The sequence below is a fragment of the Carlito syrichta genome, unplaced genomic scaffold (assembly GCF_000164805.1).
Source record: "Carlito syrichta isolate Samal-C Ts95f unplaced genomic scaffold, Tarsius_syrichta-2.0.1 Scaffold120549, whole genome shotgun sequence".
NCBI lineage: Eukaryota > Metazoa > Chordata > Mammalia > Primates > Tarsiidae > Carlito > Carlito syrichta.
Window position 1 is genome coordinate 145,352 of NW_007064645.1, and position 17,707 is coordinate 163,058.

Here is a 17,707-nt window from a genome sequence, read left to right on the forward strand (position 1 = left end):
GGCAGTATCATGCAACATCACAGACTGTTATTAGACTTCCCATGTTTTTTGGTACATAATGAAAACCATTATCTCTGCTGTACAACACAGAAAACTGTCTCATTCTGAAAGCGGCTTGATACAGTATCCCCAGCTGGGGGACAGATGAGGCGACTGTGACGAGGCATCCAGAGAAGGACATGGCTGGTCTCTAGAAGGCCAGTTAATGTATTGGGATTTCACTCTTGGCCACACCAAGCTGTGGTAGGCGGTTAGGTTGTTGGGGCTGAGGTCCTGTAGCTAGAGTAGTTTTCTCATCCTTAATTGTTTCATACCACCCTGACCACACATGCAAATGACATCTAACCAAGAGGGAATGAGAAAGGACAGAAATCTTTTTTTTGTTTGAGTCAGGATCTCACTCTGTCACCCAGACTGAAGTGCAGTGGCACAATCTTGACTCACCACAGCCTCAAACTCCTGGGCTCAGGCAATCCTTCTGCCTCAGTATCCTGAGTAGCTGGGACTACAGGTAGGCACCACCACGCCTGGCTGGTCTCAAATTCCTGAGTTTAAGCAATCCTCCCACCCAGGCTCCCGAAGTACTGGGATAAAATCTTCAACTTTAAAACACCCAGAAGAAAGCAAAAGTGAGCGTACTTCGAGGACCTAATCAGCAGCAAAAGTCCATGGGAGAAAAATCCAAGCACCAACAATGAGGAAGCTGGAAATTACAGACCACGGTCCCCAGGGGAAAATTCATCCTTATTCAGACATCTTATGGCAATGTGACCAGTTTAGTTCAGATCAACAGTGATTCCTGAAATCAGCATTCACCACGGACAAGTAGATAGATACTCAGAGCTCCAGAAGCATCTGTGTGCCTCTGGGTTCCTGGGACCTCAGAATCTCCCTAGAGGAGACATCACCTTGCACCTTCTCCTGTCCTGCTTTGCTTTCCTTGCAGGTCCTGACCCACTCAGGCCTGGAATCCACCTTGAGATAGTGGGAAACCTAGTGGAAGCCTCAGCCCTTCTCATAGGTGGAGCTTGGAAGTTCAGGTGCCCTTTGTCCAGCCCACAGAGTACCCTGGGCTGCCCATGGCCATCCATGCCTTATACATTTCCATGCCTACCATATTGGCCTAATGCACAGCACTGAACTTCTGCCCCACCTTCCTGTTCAGATCCTCGGTCCCCTCCTAGACTTAAAAACTCTTTTTAACCTCAGAGAGCTTGACTGGATTCCTAACACCCCATCCCAGTCACCCCAACCAGCTCTGTTCATAAAATGAATAGTAATTATTAATAACTAAAAAGTATGGTAACTCATTAAATTATTATGCTGATTAATAGTGTAATGATTTAGAGTATGAATTCTAGAGCCATACTGCCTGGGTTCAAAATCCTGATTTCTTCACTTATTACGTGACTTCAGGCAATTTTCTTAACCACTCAGTATACCTGTTTTCATCTGAATAAGGAGGAAAATGACAGCACCTCACAGAACTATTTATGAGGATTAAATTTATTTGCCAAGTGTTAAACCAACGCCTGGCACACAGTAAGTACCTTATTGTTAACTAAGCTAATCACAGTAGCAATTATAATAATATTCACCAACACTCGTTGAACCTTTGCTAGGTAACAGGTACATACTCACTGCAGCAACCCCAGGGGGAAGTGCTTTTACTATCCTCTTACTTCAGATGAAAACACAGAGGCTTAGGGAGGGTAAGTATGCTACCCAAGGTCTCCCAGCAGGAAGTCATAGAAACAGGGGGCAAAACCAGACTTTGATTCCAGAGACAATGATGCGTATGTGAGCCCCGCCAGGTGTCCAGGCACTTTTTCCTGGATCTTTAGTTGAAGAAGGACACTCCTGATCAAAGAAAAGGAATCTTGAATAGCGGCTAGAGATGTGACTGGTCATGAAGCTCCATACACACATCTTACTTTTGTCTTCCCAACTGAAACCCAGTTTTTCCAGGACAGGAAATAAGTGTTTCTTCTTCTCCTGTGCCTCCTTAGCATGGTTGAGTGCCCAAGCTCTCCATACTAGGCCCCAGGAAGTCCCTGATCTGCTGATCTCCTTCCACTCTCTGCATTAGTGTGTCGGTGGTCTGAGAGATGAGTTTAGCATCAATGATTAGCTTCCTGAAATCAGCTTTGCTATCTGAAGAGTAGTCACTTAGAGTGCCAGAAGCATCTCTGGGCCTCAGTATTCCTGGGATCTCAAGCGCAGGGGCAGCAGGGACTTCCAGAAAGCAAGTCCCTTTCATGTAATTGGTCTTTATGCTCCAGGGAGTGCTCAGTGATGAGCTTGAGAGGAGTCCAGATTAAGCTGAGGAAATCGTGGCTGCACAGTCCAGCCTAATCTTTGATTTCATTCTGGAGACCCTCTATGAAAGCAAGAGGGTACAATTTCACTTAATTCAGTGCACTGAATGCCAAGTTGAGGACAAGGTAGATTCAGGGACCAAGTCAGAGATGTAACTAGAGGAGAGCTGAGCCTCTCTGACCTACAGACCACTTTAAATTCAGGAAAATAACCCAAGAGAAAATATTCATAAATATAGGTATTGATCTATAGAGGAAAATTGCATCATGTCAATAATGCTAGTAATACAAATTTATTGTAAAATGTTAAGCAGAAGAGAAGGCAGTGAATTAGATATACTTACTGTATAATTGGACTTGAAATTAAATTCATTTAAAAGGCGTTCATCAAGCCAGGCATGGTGGCTCATGCTTGTACTGCCAGTAACTTGGGAGCATGAGATGGGAGGATTCCCTCAACTCAAGAGTTTGAGACCAGTGTGTACAATAGCACTAGACCTCGACTCTATAAAAAATAAAAAATTAGCTGGGTTTGGTGGCACAAACCCATGCTTGTACTGCCAGCTACTTGGGAGACTGAGGCAGAAGGATGACCTGAGCCTGAAAGATCACCTGAGCCCAGGAGATCAAGGCGGTGTTGAGCTGTGATCATGCCACTGCACTCCAACCTGGGTGACAGAGTGAGAGCCAAACTCAGACAAACAAACAAATGGCAAAACATAGGGTGGAAAGAAGAGGGAGCTACAAAAAAGCACAGGGCATAGACTTTGCTTTTGAGATGCTTCCTCTACAGTGTTCTTGTGGTTGCTAAAGCCAGGGCTTGCTTTGAGTTTTGCACATGAATAGATATTCAACAGTCCTTCATGATTAGGTTTAAACCAGACCCTACACATTTGAAGACAGGACTGACTTGTCACCTGAGCTACTTTCTGTGTGAAGACCCACATTAATTTCTTTGTGAAACCTAGAGGTGTTTGTTTGATCCTTGGATTAGATAGGTTATTTAAATCTTGTATACATGTGTTTAAGGAATTCAGTAAGTATTTGTTGAATGCCTAGTGTGTGTTAAGTACCATGCTAAGCTCTGAGTAGACATTGGTAGACAAAAGAGACCCAGTCTCTGTCCTCACAGAGCTTGTAATCTGGTACTCATTAAACAAACCATGACAAACAGTGCTTAATTGCAGTTATCAGATGTACCTCAAAGGAAAACTTTAGTAAACAGTCAGAGGAGCTCACTTAACTTGGGGTTCCAGGCTTCTCTGAGGAGATGGCATATAAGAAGGCTGAAGGATGCATTTGGTCAGCCAGACAAAGAGGAGAGCAAATAACCTTCCAGGCAGAGGGAGCAGCACTCAGGGATCTGAGCTGGGAAGTCTGATTCATTTGTGGACCTGAAGGGGAACCAGTGTAGCTCAGGCATAGAGACTCAGTGGCAGTATAGAAGCCAGGTTCTAGCAGCAGCCTTGTAGGCACAAGAACACATGAAGGACTTTGAATTCTGTCTTCAATAGAATAGGAAGCTGTCAAAAAGCTTTAGGTAGAAGAGATGATCCAATTGGTGATGAGAGAATTGGGGTAAAAGATGTGGGAGACTTGTTGTGAAGCTACAGCAAAAGTGCCAGTGAGAGAGGATGAGGGTGTGGAGTTGGAGAGGGAGGAAAAAACGCACTGATTTAAGGTGTATTTAGAGAGTAGGATTGATAGGACTTGGTGATTGATTGGCAACATGCAGTGTAATGTCAAGACAGGTACCCAGGTTTCTGGTGGGAGCAACTAGTAAATGTGTGATTGAACATGCTGGAAAAAGGATAAAAACAATCAAGACAAAAAACAAATGGCAAATTCGTCCATACCAACAAGAGACTAATACTCTAACAAGAAATGAGTAAAAGACTATGAACAGGCAATTCCCAAAAGAAATGCAATGACCAAGGCACACAGAGAAGATGTTTGACTGATATTCAAGCAATGCAGATTAAAATCCTTAGGCACCATTTACCAATCACATTGACAGAGATTTTAAAAGCACACTAATGCTTAATCTTAATGGGAGCAAGAGAAATTGGCCTACTCATATGCTCCTTGAAATTATAAGTGGGAGGACACTTATAATTTTTTTTAATGTTAAGCAATATAATCTAAGTATATAATCAAACAAGAAATATATATCAATAAATATGCACAAAAATATTAGAGTATTTACACTAATGAAAAATTGGAAATGACTATATGTCCATCAGTAGGGGATTAATTACTTATCTACACAACCATTTAAAACCATGCTATTTTACTAACTTAGAAATAGATTAAAATGAGTGAGTATAATATAATCACATTTGTAAAGTATCTGATGTGAATTGTGTGAGTGTGAATGGGTGTATTTATACAAGAAGATTTAGAGGGAAATATATCTAAAATCATATTGCTAGTGGCAGGTGAATTTTTATTGTATTTAGTGTATTTGGGTAATAGAAAAAAAAACTTTCAAAAAGAGGAAGCAAAATATGACTGCAATATAACAGAGCCTGTAGTAAAGTATTGACGTGAGGAAAGCCAGGAAAGGGAGTGGCTAATTCTGACTCAGGTTGGTAGGAGGCTCCCTAGAAGAGGTATCATTGAATCGTGAATGAATAGTAAGGGTTCTGTTGGTTTTCCTGTTTCTGCACAACTTTGCAACTCATATTCAGTGCAGAAATGGGGAGCACTAAAGAGAACAAGCCCAGGCCAGTTCTACAGGCCTTTCAGGCTATTTGCTCTCTGGTCATAAAAAATTCATGCCAATTAATTTTAAACCAGATGACAGGAAATGGAAGCTTAGAGCTCTAGAAAGACACTCGACAACAGCTTCGATCAGTGTCCAGTACAGTCACGTTGCCACTTTCCCCCCTTCCCCTGACTAGGTTGGGATTTTATCTCATTGTAAGTGGTAGCAGCATTCCTGGGTATTATGTCCTCAGCCTTTTTGATTTCCTTGCTTACTATTTTGGGTCTTAGAGTAAAGAATCACTTTCAATTCACATTTTCTACACTTAGTTTTAGAAATTATGCAGCTTCATACTCAAATGCCCTTTTGGGATTGTAAAATAGATATTGATACGATCTAATCACTTTATGGAAAAGCTGAGGACAGCAGAACAGAACAGGATGACCCTGCCTGGATTTGGAAACAACTTACTTGGTGGCCAGATGCCACGGAAGTACAGATTTGGGACCTGAGGAGATGCAGAGGGAACTAAGCACACTTACGGAGCACCAGGTTAGAAGCAAGCTGGCAGAGGTCCATCCTGGTCCCTTCAGCTGTTTGCTGTATGACCTTGGACAACTTTCTTGACATAGACTAAGTGTTAGGTGTTTTTACTGTTTTGGCTTTGAAATATGACAGATTTAGCTTTTAAAGTCACACTTTAGTAAGGGACTTCAGACCAGCTCCCCAAAGTAGATAGAGGAATCATGGGAGTTGATATAGAACATGGATGAACATTTTAAATTTCAAAACATTTTTATTTTAATGAGCATCAGAAAAAATATATAGACAGCACCTTACACCTATGACTTCATAGATATTTATACATAGAATGGTTTTGATGGCAAATTCCTTTACATTGTTAGCAACAAGTTTGCAAATATAGAACCCATCTTAGTTGCAAAGTCACCTTTTACTGGGGCCATAGAGAGAAAGGACAGAAACAGAGAGCTGCAGAAACTTGAAAAAAATATTATTTACAAATAAAGTTAAGTTTTAGAAAATGTGAATTGAGTCAGGTGCAGTAGCTCACACCTAGTAATCCCAGCACTTTGGGAGGTAGAGGCAAGAGAATTGCCTGAGCCCAAGGGGTTCAAGACCAGCCTGAGCAACGTGGCGAGACCTCATCTCTACAATAAATCAAAAATTAGTTGGGTGTGGTGGTACGCACTGGTAATTCCTGCTACTTGGAAGGCTAAGGCAGAAGGATCGCCTGAGCCTAGCAAGTCAAGGCTGGGTAGTCGTGATCGTGCCACTGCACACCAGCCTGGATGACAGAATGCGACTCTGACTCAAAAAAAAATGAATTGATTTGGGACAATTAGTAAATGGTAGTAGAGAAGTCACATGGGTATGGCAGAAATAGTGAAGGGTACCAAAATGACTGCATGAGGCCCTGGATGGATCCCCAAGCCTACTGAGCTGCAGCTTTCTCACCTGTAAAGTCTCCCAAGGTGTTTATGAGGACCATGAGATTAACATCTGTAAATATTATTGGCTCAGTAGCTGTCACTGTGGGGATTCAAATACAGGAATTTCTTTCCCTTTCTCTTAGTTTTGCTTTTTTTTAAGTCAAAAGGGCTCTCTGGGATCAGCAGGACCAGTTTCCTTATGTTTCCCAAACCTAGACTAGGGAGAGACCAGTCCAAGGGGGCCCCTCACTCTGCTGTGCTCAGGTGTGGGCAGTGCCCTCCAGAAACCTGACCACACACCTGAGATTTTCCTTAAGAAGCTGCCAAAAGTGGTGAGAATGAACATGATTTAATAGTAAGGTTAATGGTCATGATCATGGTCTAACACAAGTGGCAAGAGAGGGGAAATCCTAATCCACATGGTACTTTTTAATAGCATGTCTTCATAGGCCCTGCTCTGAAAAATGATAAACTCTATGTATAGAAGAAAAAAACTGAAAAAAATAATGTGTTGAAGTTGTGGCATTCTTCTTGACTCTATTTCCCCTGGTATTCTTGATGGTCTTTTATATTTTGACATCTGTGAAAATAGAACTAAGTGCCTGAATGATTGGAAGGCTGAGTTTTCTGTACTGAGAGTTGGGCCTCATCAGCATTCTGCTTGACACATAACTATTAGTTATCACCCTTAGTTTTCTATAACTATACTTCATTTTTCTAAATAGTTCCCTTTCGACCCCTGACTATTCGTGGTTTCCTCGGTGTCGTGGCATCATAAGTAGTTGGTAGCTAATACTAGGTATAAGACCTGTGATGCGTCTTAGTCCAGAGATCTCAAGGGATTAATTGTGATTGTCTTCTTGTTTTGCAGATGGAAAAACTGAGAATCAGGGAGGGATAGTGATCTCTCGAACACTTGGTCAGTAGGTAAGTAATGATGCTGAAAGTGAGCCCGAAACAAGATACATTTCTAGTCTCCATGATCTAACTCTTGCCAGACCCATTGTTCCCAGTCTTGTGACTTTTCTGTTTTGCACAATTCAAGTCAGGAAATAAGATGCGCCAGTTTGAGGTATGTGGGTATTATTTGCAATTGTGGTTTCTGTTTGTTCCCATTGCTGAGTTGGAATGTTTCACGGGAGAGTTTGTGACGGCCCCTTAGGCCTCGCCTGGCCTACGTTGGGTCTTACCCTGGGAATGGTAGGGCTTATTGAAACCTGGGCCTTGCTGCAGCTGGTGTGACACTCACTATTCCTTCAATAAAGCCAGCTGCTTGGTGTGGCTAGAATTAGAGAGTTCTGGAGTGTGTGTGTGTGTGTGTGTGTGTGTGTGTGTGCATGCGCACGCACACGTGTTTGTTGTGGGGGAAGGTCAGGAGATCTGGACTCCAGCCCATAGTGATCTGCTCTGTGACCTTAGGCAGGCCACTTAATTCACAGATTCATTCATTTTGCGTTCTTTCTTTCGTACGGCTTTCCTCCAAGTATTGGGTACCAGCCTCTGTGTTGTGTACTGAGAATAACAAGAAAAATACAACATGGGCTTCGCCCTTAAGGAATAAGAACAGGCCAATCAATGAGCGCCTCCGTGTCCTCATTCTTGTCTCATCCTGAGAATCTTTAACATCTGCTCTGGGGTTTACAGTGTGTCGGGTACTTCGTGATCTTCCCCACAACTCTATCAGATAGTAGGACATTGTCATTGCCATTTGGCAGAGGAGACGACAGCTCAGAGTTGGCCAAGGCCATACAATGAGTAAGGGTCAGAGCTGGACTTGCAACCAGATTTACTCACTCCAAAGCATTTGTTTCTAATAACAGCAGACTGATCTGCCGGTTGGCTTTAGCATTTGATGTTCATTGTACCCTCTCCTTGGCAGTGAGTACAATGTTGGAAGGTCAATACCAGGATGGAGCCCATGAAGGTGCTGGGATATTTTTCTGCAAGGGATTCTTTTCTGCGTCTAACTGATTGTTTCAGAAAGCAAGCAATGCCTTCTCTGCCTGTGAGTAAAGGTAGCTGTGGGTTCTGGGTAAGCTCATAACGAGAGAAAATCGGCCCTATCCAAGGGCTGCCTCCACCAAGTGGCTTGGGATTTAGCATATCAGAGAGATTCCACCACGGGTGGGGGAATGACACAGGCTCCTCTTCCTGTGCAGTGACCCTGCTGTAAGTCTGCTGCTTTTTACTAAAGCTTAATGATCTGGGCTCCAAAGCAAGCATGGTAGCTCCTGCCTTTGCTGAGTTACCTTGCCTGAGGCAAGACACGGAGAATGCTGTGGATTAGATGTGAGGCTGTTTGTTTTTATGGATGATAACTCCTTGAGGATGAAACTCTTGGGTTCCCTCAAAGCCTGGAATTTCAAAGGGTGCCTGAATAACCTCAGGGATTGGGCCTGGGTTTTTTTTGTTTTATGGTATGTTGTGAATTGTGGACACCACTGATGTAGACACACCTACAATGCGTGTGATATCCAGGATATGCGGGATTTGTCAGGATTGTGAACATGTGGGGCACGGGGTTTGCGGGGAGGGTGTGTATATGTGTGTGTTTAATCCCTGGGAGGCAATTCCTATGAAAAAAACAGAAAACACTTATGGGAGTAATTCTTCAACAGGACCCAGAAATGGGCTTTTAATAAGCCTCATTAAACTCTTTGATTACAAGGGGAGGCCAATCATTCTTTCATCCTGGTTCGGATCACACAGCTCCCCCTTGCCCTCCTCTTTGGGGTCAGACAAAAATGCCTGCTATTCATATGGGTCTCTCCAAAGGCCGTTCCACCTCTTCCTGCCCTCCACAGTCCCCACTCCCACCCCAGGGCTTCTCTGATCTCTCCGCTTGGCTCTCGGTGCAGACAGTGCTGGTGTCAGGACTGACAGATGATAGCTGTGTTTTCGCCTGGGTGTCCCATGTCTCATGTTTGTCCTGGAGGGAAACTTTAGGGTCTTTGTTTAGGAGGTGCTCTGAGCTGGGAGATCCAGGGCTCCTTCCCTTCCCCAAGGGTCATATACCACTACCGACACTCGGTAGAACTGTGTGTGTGCAAACCCTTTCCTTTGCGGGTCAAGTTTCCCCTTGTCTTACATGGGAGGAGGCGCAGCTCTGTTGAAAGGCAGGTTTCACCCTGGACTGCAAGCATTCTACCAGGTCTCCTAAGGGGAGCAGGTTCCCAGAGCGATTATCTTTCCTGCGCCAGGAGCCAGGTGCTCTGTGACAGGAAGCAAGGTAGGCTTAGCAACAGGCTTATCAGGCCGTGCTACAAGAATGTTCATTCGTGTAAACAGGTCTGGGTTTGTGCATTTCTGTTTCTCTCTGGGCACCAACTCCATTCTGGGGCTGGTGTGTTCTGATTTCCACGGCTTCTTCCCAGAGGTGATGCATTCCCAGGGAGTGGTGTTCTGTCTGTTTCATTCTTGTTCCTCTCCACAGTAGCAGAGTGTGCAGGAGGGGCAGCCCGTGTTTGTGGTCTATTTAGAAGCCAGGTTTTCCAGGCAGCAGATGCCCAGCTGGGGTCCTCCTGCTTTGTGTCACAGGCCTAAATTTGAGTCTTGACTTGGTCTCTTGCTGCACCGTGCTACTTGACTTCCATGTGCAGGTTGTAGCAAATTTGTGGTGGCTGTGTCCTGCCTCAGGCTGCCTTGTCAAGGGTGAGTGGAGACTAAAAACCAGCCTGTGTTCCACTTACCAAGCCACATGTCCCCAAGGGGCTGTATCTGCCCAGGTGGAGAAGGGGAGTCTTTTCCAAACTTACGCAAAGTCCGTAAAGGGACTAGTGGTGGCTTTGTCTCTTTCAGTCTCAGTTTCTTCATCTTTTTGGTAATCAGCTGAGGGCAGATTCGTGATAATCCTTAAAGTATAACTGACACATAGTAAGAGACTAAGCAATAGTCATAGTCATTAGTAGCTGTTATTGTGGTAGTAGTAGTAATTATGTCAGGAATGATAATGCCTTATTTTTGTAATGCTTTGTATTTCTCAACATTCTTCTATATGTGATTGTTTTATTAATGCTGTATTATAGGCAGAACTAGGATTACTCTCCCAGTTAGACAGAAAAGAAAATTGGGACAGAGAGAAATATGATGTGACTTGCCTACTTTCAGCCCCGGAAGGCCTGGCCCAGAGCCAGCATAAGCCATCCTAGCCATGATGTAGGGTTGGGTGATGCAAGACAGGGAGTGTTAGGAAAGCCCAGAGCATCCAGGTTCTTCCAGAACATGAACATCTTTTGTCCACAACCCCCCTCCCCGTCATCCACCTTGGTCCTAAAGGCCTGCCCTATGTGGAACATTCTGCCGAGTTCTTGCCAGAACTCTACTGGTATACCCAGCCACTGGCCCCTGAGACTGCAGTCATTGGCTCAGAACTGGCTCCCACCCAAAGAAGCCACTGAGCATCGCAATCCTACCTCACAGTCCAGACAGACATGCTGCCTTCAAACCCACCCAGACAGACTTCCTATGTGTGAGAGGCAGTCGTCATCCAGCTTAAGTCTTCCAGCACCCTAGTTACTGCTTTAAGTACCTATTCAACCCCTATAGCCAACACACTTATTAAGCGCCTACCATGTACAATACACTTTGGTGACATCTTATGTATATCTTTTTTTCTAACTTTTGTATCTATATTCAAGATGAATTAACTAAATTTCAAAGTAGTTCATTAACACACCCCCCAAAAAATCACATAATTAGTCAGTGATGATGCTGAGATTTGAACCCAGGTATTTAGACTAGAAAGCTCATACATATGACTTATATAAAGCATGTAGCACACAAAGGCTAACAAAAAAATGGTTGTCACCTATTAGTAATAGTTTTTAAAAAGTAATCATTAACAAAGTACCTACCAAGCTGCATGCTTACTGCAGGTTCTTCTGTGGTCATTTCCCATCGGACTGTGAGGTCTCTGAGGGCAGAAACTGGGAGTCTCAGCCCTCAGCAGGGTTTATAGCAACTGACTGATAAATGTTTGAATGATTAACAATATCAATAATGGCTAAATGATTGACTATGTGTCAGGCATAGTGTTAAGTACCATATACATATGTGTATGTATAAATACACATATATATATATAAACTTTTTAAATTCTTAAAGCAACCCTATGAGTTAGATACTATTATTATACTAAAAAAAAAAGGGCTTAAAGAGTTTTGAATAACTTTCCCAGGCTATACAGCTGGTAAGTAGCAAAGCTGGGCATGGGACCCAAGCTGCCTGACACGAGAGCTTGGTTCTCTATAATGTCCTGTGCCACTCAGTTATACTGGCCTCCCACAGGTGTACCTGTCTACCTTATGGCCACAGCTGATGCCATAGCTGATGTTTCCTTCAGGGAACTCTTGCAAAGCTGTCTCTCAAACCCAGTGCCTGCTAGTCCAGGACTTTGTGAGGCTTCTATCTGGAAGAAACCAAGCTGGTGAAGGATGGGGGGGTCACAGTCATAGATGAAAGATAGTATGAAGAGCCACTAATAAAATTTGCAAGAAAAGAAGCTGGACAGGGTGGCTCATGTCTGTAATTTCAACACTTTGGGAGGCCAAGGCGGGAGGACTACCTGAGTTCTGGAGTTCAAGACAGCCTGGGCAACATGGAGAGACTTTCTGTCTACAAAAAATAAGAATAAATAAAAATAAAATTAGACAGGCACAGTGGTATGCACCTGTAGTCCTAGCTACTTGGGAGACTGAGGAGGAAAGATGACCTAAGCCCAAGATGTCGAGGCTGCAGCGAGCCATGATCATCCCACTGCATTCCAGCCTGGGCTACAGTGAGACTCTGACTCAAAAACAAACAAACACGTAAATAAATAACAAAATTAGCAAGAAAAAGGTGCCCTTCCTGAGGAGTAGACTCAGTTTGTAAGACACAGGTGGGGGCAATATCAGCAGCAACAGGCATGATCTTTTCAGCTCCCTGGAGAACAGTGGGGAAGTGTTTCAGCAGAGTTTTCTGGAGGTATTTCTTGGGTTTGGCAAGTCTGCTATCACTGGTTCATTGGTGGGTGAGCCAGGAGAAAGGGAAAGGTATTGGCGCCTTGCTCTCAAGGGAAGGCCTTTACTTCTAGCACCTTCTCACAAGACGTCATGGACCAATGACTTGTTTCATCATGTGGAGCCCCATCTTATGCAAGCTGAAGAAATGGTACTCCAACTTCGTTACCACAGCATAATTGACCCCTTGTGACTTTATCCGAAAAGTATCAGGAGCATGTGCTTTTAGTGAAAGTGAAGCAGCAGGGAAGCACATTTGAGCTGAGAAAGAGATGGGTTTGGAGTGGCTCTGGGGGCTGTCTGGGCAGGACTAGAACTCTGACCTCCTCTCCTGCCGGGGTCAGGGCTCACTTTATGTGAATCCAGGCTGTGCTCTGAGTCCTAGGGCCTGCAGTGAGGAGCGCTGGTGCCTCATCTATAAATGCTAGAACAGGAGCAACTGCTTTGGGAGGTCACACATGAATGCTCCTTGGAAAAGGGAAAGGTAAGCAGAGTGACAGCATAACGAACTGTCACTTAGAGCCTTCGTGGACTTGTCTTTGGGTGGAATCGGGACTTTACCTATTTAGAGGCTGGCTCCAAGCACTGAAGGAGTGACAATACTGGGCCTTGAAACTGGATGTTGGAGGCGCTTCCTCTTTCCCCTGCAGCAACGGTCTTTGAATCACACTCTGCAGAGCCATGGGAGTTTAATAGAATCCTCTCTGGGACTTCCAAGGAGACAGGTAGACTGTTGTATGGACTCTGGGAGCCTTCACCCTGCAGATCCTACTCTCCATGTTTGAACGTTGGGCTTCCTTGTTACCAAGGGGTGTGTTTCGCTGGGACGTACCCATGTCCCTGCTGTATGTTCCATTCTTATTGGCACCGTGTCTGTTCTGATTGGTCACTGCCTGTGTCAAATGGGTTATTAAATATTTTGAATTTCACTTCCGTTTGCAAGCCTTCCTTTGTGCAGAGCCAGAAGGCGCTCTCTCATGTCAGCTACATCCGAATGCAGGCATGTCACTCGGGTGACGGACCTTCAAGCCACTGCTGCACAGAACTCAGACCATTCTGTTGCCTAGAAAAGGGCTTGCTATGCTGCCCTGTTCAGCCCAGGCCATGGAGTTACCTGAATGTTGACAATCTACGTGAGTCTGTGGGGCTTGGGGATTTGTCCACTCCCACCCAACATCACCAAAACAAAGACCCTGTAGCAGCCCTGGAGGCTGGAGCTTGTCTTCCCTGTCCCAGGCCCTGCCTGTTTCTTTAGCGGGCGGGTAGTATGTTCATTGCCTGCCTATGGACATGACTCCCAGAGTCACTCAACTGTGTCTTTACAAACAAGCAGCTCTCTTAGATGAGCAGAATGTGCCAGCTTTTCTGGCAGAATTCCTTATGAGCATTTGTTCTTTCCCTTCCCCCTTTCTTGCTTTTTTTTTAAAGGCGAAAGGAATGGTAAAAGTAATGTGACATAAAGGAAAGCATATGCACTTGGGACTCAGATAGACCCAGATTTATATCCAGGCTCTGTTTGACCTCGGGGATGGCTCAATATCTTGGCCTTAGTTTCCTCGTCTGTAAAATGGGAATGCTGACAAAAAATAGCAACTGGCATTTACCATGTTCCTAGCAGAGTTCTAAGCGTTTACATGACAGTCCCTGATGAGGTACATAACATTATTTTCTCCTCATCTTACGGTTGGGAAAAAAAATAAGGCACAGAATGATTAATTGATCTTTTTCAAGGTCACACAGCTAAATGACAGAGCTAGAATTCAAATCCAGACGGTCTGGCTGCAGAACCTACACTCCAAACCTCTGTACTTCTCTGGCTCCATCACTGGGCTGGGTAAAGATCGAGTAACTCCGGAAGAATTGTGTCTGGGTCTGTGGCTGGGGCTTGGTGCACTCTCTCTACAGGTGAATTCTCTTCTCCTGTTGTCATGTGTCTAACAGAAATAGAAAAAAAAGTCCTTCTATTCACTGAGTACCTACTAGGTGCTTTGTACTCATTATCTCATTAAAATGTCACAGTGTTCCCTTTTTGGTATTGTTCTGATTGTACAAATGAGGGAACAATGATATAAGCATTGTCACTGGACGGTGAGCTCCCATTGTCACTGGATAGTGAGCTCTCCATCAATGAAATGGTCCAAACAGGAGCAAGATTGTCACTCGTCAGGGCTATAGCAGGGATTCTGGCACTAGATTTTTAGAAGATCTCCTGTATTCCATGATGCCCGTCCATGCTTGGTCAAGGATCTGAATGCTAACAAGGTCCAGGTCCTACAACAGTCCAAAGGGAAGAATGGGGGAGTTTCCTGAGCCAATTCCAGTGTTTTCTAGAAATTATACACTGACCTCTAAGAGAGCCACAGAGCCAGCTAAGCATTTTCTGCTGTGGCTGAAATCTATATAACTGAAAGCCAAGAAACCCCGAATCTTGTCCAGGTTCTGTAATGAGTTTGCTATGTGATTTGGAAAGTCATCTAGCTTCTCTATACCTTTTGTTCAAAAGAAACAACAATAACTCTTTTGCTGTGTTTATAAAATAATACGTACATATAAATTGAAAGCATCATGCCAATGAGAGTTATTAGCATATATTGTTCTTCCTCCTGCTGACACCTTTGATCTATAATGATTCCAAAAAATGAGTCATGGATAAATGCTCTCTTCTAGAGGTAGAGGTTGGGAGGAGAAATGCCTGAGAGGAACAGAGCCAGCCTGTCATTTATAGTTGGATAGATTAAAGAGCCTCCAAGCCTACATGAGAAGTTTACCTCTGACACAGGCAAAGGAGAAGAAAGAATAAGGAACTTGTTGCCACTGAGGGAAAAAGATAAAGCCCATTGGCTGACGTTGAGTCTTTGTCGAGGTTTAAGTAAACACAGATGAGAAGCCTTTAGTTAGGCAGAGAGAGGTATAGCCTGTGCAGGAATGGCAAATGCATGGTGTATTAGGTTGAGTTTCCTGGGGCCAGACTCTAGGCCAGAGATGAATGTTTATTGAGGCTCACCCTTAGGATCAGCACCTGTAAGGGAAGCGGGATTAGACAGAGGGAGGAGTTGAGCTGCAGTACTTCAGCTGATTCCACTGGGAACTCTGGAACTGGGATGGCCCTCAGATAGCTCACATGGAGTCAAGGGCAGTGGGCCTTACTGCCTGCTGCAGTGATAGCTGTGAATTTCCCACAGGTGACAGCTCTCTTGGCCCAAGGGCCATTCCTGGAGAAGGTCTCCACTAAGAGCTGTCAGCGACCAACAGCAGCAGTCTCTGCAGCTGGAGCAGTGAGTGGCTCCATCCCAGGGGATGTCTGAGTGGCACCTCCCAGCATGCACCGCACACGGCCTGCAGGTTGCCAATCTTTCCTTCCACTCCACTGCAGACCCCACCATTGAAACTGCTCCTTCACCACCAGGTTCCTCTGAGGGCTCAGGGTGTTTTCCAGCGCAATCCTCTAGATACATGTTATCAATCAACCGCAATTCGCTCATGAGAAGGCATCTGTTTGCTACCTTTGCCCTCTACATCGCTAGGAGACATTTATTGATGGTGTAATAATAATCTTCAGTGTTATGACTGCTCTTTCAAGATCGCACAATTGGCAAATCTTAGATAGTTCCCTGTGTGTCTACTGGGAAATGTGATTTTCGTCTCTTTGTCTTTATTATGCCCTCTGACCACATTTCATTTGCGCTCCAACTTGTTTTCTCTTACTCTGCTAAAGGCAGCTTTCCCTATAATTCATTTTTTTGTCTCTCTTTTTTTTGGCACACACTTTCTCGCCATCTCACCCATTCTTATTTCGACCAGCGGTCCACACCTGAGACATCCCTCCCTCACCCCAGTGTCACATGGCCAGTCACCTGCTAAACCTATCCATCTGATTAGACTCTCTAGCCTTCATAACAACAATAATTTTCAACCATTTTCGCCAATGAGGAAACGGAAGCTTAGCGAGGTTAAGATGCCTTTTGAAAATGGGACATCTTCCAAGAAACAGTGCCAGACTTTATCTTTTAGGTGTGGGGTGTGAGTTCAGCTTTATCTTAAGTCTGTTGGCTCCCAAAGTCTTTCTTTTATACCTTTGAGATTTTTGTTGGGGCAATCTCTTGATGGCTCCAATTTCTTTTTATTTTGTCTTGCCTGGCTGAGAATTCTACAAACTTCGGTTGTTGATCGTACAGGTCATTGTGATCACCTCAGAGTGATGGGTGCTACCCTACAGGGCCAGGCATAGCTTGGATTTGGGGTCTACTAGCTATCCATTTCATTAATTCCAGAAATGTTTCGATGGTAAGGAACCTTTGAGATTATAAACTCGCTGTCAGGGTCAATGGGTTAGAGCTGACACTGAAGCCAAGTAATGGACTGGTTATGGCTCTTGATAAATGAGAACTGTGATCAGTCCAGCTGGCCAACCGCCTAAAGCCTGGCACCATCGCGTGCGGGGGGGGATCTCACCTAGATTTCTGTGCTGAATGCCTGTGCTCTATCTGTCATCCTCCTCCTTCAAGGAAGACGTATTTGGTAAAAAGAGGGCTTTTGATTTTAACTGAGGGCCAGTTCCAGCAAAACCAAAGATCCATTAGTACCAAGGGGTACTCACTGAGGCTTCTGGTCTGTGCCAGATATTAAACTAAGCCCTTGGGGATCCAAACATAAAACCAATGTCCCATGCTGCCCCCTTGAGATTTGGGCTGGTGTTTTATTAGTGTTGCTTAAATAGCAGACCTGGGTCCCACATCTTCCTGATGCTGTGTGACTTCTGAGCTCTTACAGTTTGTTAATTCTGCATTCCACCCTTGAGATCATAGCTTTTGCATAGGGAAGAATCTAGAATCCTCATGACGGGTAAAAAGATAGCCTGATTTGAGTTCTCTTTCCTCTGCTACAGATTTTCTGTGTGACCTTGGACAGATCACATGACCTCTCTGGTCCTCAGTACTACCTCATTGTCAATGTAGAAAAAATGGCCATTGTAATCCCTCATGTACTCTACTTGCTGGGGAAGCAACAGTATGCAATACAGGGCTCTATAAATGATGCCATGTTTTCCTTCCCCACCTCCGACTCATTATTTAGTGAGATCTCTAGAGGCGTATTTACAAGACATTCATGACCTAGGAAACATGAATATTTCCTCAAGGAATGCTTTAAATCTCTGTTGGATGATCCAGGATTGGATGGGTCCTGGGGTCTTCATCCAGCAAACTTCCCCACTGGACCCCAAGGGAGTCTCAG

General features: G+C 44.3%; 1 protein-coding gene across 1 annotated transcript in view; it reads left to right on the top strand.

The window, feature by feature from the left end:
• Nucleotides 1-17,707, top strand: part of LOC103249496 (teneurin-4-like) — a 369,176-nt gene that overhangs the window by 144,834 nt on the left and 206,635 nt on the right. The window contains exon 2 of the mRNA XM_008048127.2: nt 7,348-7,403. The gene's annotated coding sequence lies outside the window, so the exon portion shown is untranslated. The remainder of the gene's footprint in view (nt 1-7,347; nt 7,404-17,707) is intronic.